General features: G+C 43.5%; 1 pseudogene; it reads left to right on the plus strand.

Moving 5' to 3' along the window:
• Positions 1-302: 302 nt before the first annotated feature.
• Positions 303-420, plus strand: LOC126426126 (5S ribosomal RNA; annotated as a pseudogene).
• Positions 421-2,507: the final 2,087 nt, after the last annotated feature.

The following is a 2,507-nucleotide window of genomic DNA, read 5'->3' on the forward strand; positions in this document are numbered from 1 at the left end:
TCTCGACTTTCTAGCTCCTCTGACGCAAGTTGCAACCCTTTGCTGGTAGAGAGCTCCGAATTGTAGCGTGTAACATGGTGGTATATAACGTAACTACGTCGGCGCGTGAGTAAACGGAGAGCACAAATCCGATGAGTTCGTTCACACATGGAGCACACTTTCATTCAGCATGACAATGTCAGACCACACACGAGCGTTGCGACATCTTCAACAATCCGGCGCCTTTAGTTGACTGTCATTGATCATCCTCCATACAGTCCCGACTTCACCCCAACCGATTTCCATCTGTTTCCACAACTTATGGCAACGGCCTTGCCACAGTGGATAGACCGGTTCCCGTGAGATCACCGAAGTCAAGCGCTGTCGGGCGTGGTCAGCACTTGGATGGGTGACCATCCGGACCGCCATGCACTGTTGCCATTTTTCGCGGTGCACTCAGCCTCGTGATGCCAATTGAGGAGCTACTCGACCGAATAGTAGCGGCTTCGGTCAAGAATACCATCATAACGACCAGGAGTGCGGTGTGTTGACCCCACACCCCTCCTATCCGCATCCTCCATGGAGGATGACACGGCGGTCGGATGGTCCCGGTAGGCCACTCGTGGCCTGAAGACGGAGTTCTTTTTTCCACAACTTAAAGAACAACTTCGATGAGGACACTTCGATAGTGAAGAGGCGGTGCAAGGAAAGGTGAGGTTGCAACAAAGCCAAATAGTCTACCGTGACTGCACCAACAAATTGGTCTTCCGTTGGGAGTAATGTGCTCGTCGCCAGGGTGACTATGTTGAGAAATAAGTATGTAGACACGAAGAATAAAGGTGTAGAACGGTAATAAAGTTTGTTGTGCTTAAAAAGATTTTGAGTCTTCGCATAAATAATTCAGAGGCATTGCTTTACAGCGGGCTATCACAGCAAACTATAGTAGATTCCCAACAATTTTTTAAGCCACTTTGAGAGTGTCCAGTAGCAAAAACCTATGCAAATTACATGGAGTGGCTTCGTAGTGCACTAAAATGTCTGCAGGATATTGGTTTTAAATTTATCCCTCCAATAAACAAATAAAGCAAATGTAGTACTAACAGTATCGGAAACTTTAACTGGAATCTCGATTTCATCGGAACGGAATAAAACTCGCCGCTTATGACGCACACCCAGAGCGCGTAACTGCCATGCTGGCGTAGTACAGCATGTTACATGAAACATGCCACCGTTTATAAACTGTAGCAGCCGTCGAGTGACGCAGATGGTAACTATACTGCGCACATAAATATTTAATACGTTTCTTATTTTAATAGACGACGTAGTGAATAAATTTAAGTAACAATGCGGACATTGTATAGAGCGCAGCTTTCTATATGAAATGACTTCCTGAGTCGTATCGCCGCTAAACGTTGTGCAAAACACATTGAAACTTTTTTGGTAAATCCTATTGAGTAATCTTCAGTCTTATATATTCCAACATTTCGGGTAGGCACTAAAGTCGCAGTGTTGAAATTTTGGAAGGTAGTTACTGAAGACGACACGATGTGGTTTCCTGGATGTTTTAACGGTTATTACAGTCTACGGAACTTTTACATATTTACCATACATAAACTCAGCGAACGTTCTCATGTATTACTTCATAATGAATATATATATATATAATGGTACTGTCCACATTCCTATGGTAAGCCTACTAGCAATTCATTATATATATATTGTACAAAATTATGGAAATACAAAAGACACAACACTTTACCGTGCCTAATGTGATATAGGGAAATCATTGCCATTAAAAACAGTTTCCAGTCGTTTCAGTATGGATATTGTATTGTATGTTAACCAGGGGCGTATAAAAGACGGAGAGGCTCCGTCCCCGCCGCAGCCGCAGTGGTCCACAACCCCAAGACGACTACCGCAGTCCACTTCACCCCTCCGCCGACCCACACCGAAACACTCTTTCAGTGTTATTGTGCGGTTCAGTAGTGTTGGGAACTACTGAAACAAGAAACAAATGTTTCAGGCACCAGAGTTCAGTTGAAGACGTAATTACAGATGGATTCTGTGTCATAAATGATAGCGTTAATTGGTACAGCTGAAAGTATATTATAATATACTCGAAAGCTCTCCAGTGATCGGATGTGCGCAAAGATACCTTCTGCGACATAAAAGCGGAAGTGTGATTGCTAGCTGCCACTGACTTCAATATGAAATGTTATCCCAGTTGGTACAAAGGTATTTCAAATGCTAACTTTTCATTAAGTCCCCACGTGAATGGGCTCAAATTTCACGTTTGAGCAACCGGAATAAGAATTACAACATTACTTCATCACGTAACATTTCACAATTTGTTGTACACTTGGACCACTGCAGAGGTGCCGCGTGTCATCTGCATTTGGATGCAATACAGAACTCGTCTGTGCAGTGAGTTATGAATTGTTTTAAGCACCTTCAGATCATCTTTTAATCTTGACAAGGCTGTACAATTCGCCGCTACAGTTCTTCGGCCACATCAAAGGGAAAGCTGT

This window comes from Schistocerca serialis, chromosome 1, assembly GCF_023864345.2.
Source record: "Schistocerca serialis cubense isolate TAMUIC-IGC-003099 chromosome 1, iqSchSeri2.2, whole genome shotgun sequence".
Taxonomy (NCBI): Eukaryota; Metazoa; Arthropoda; class Insecta; order Orthoptera; family Acrididae; genus Schistocerca; species Schistocerca serialis.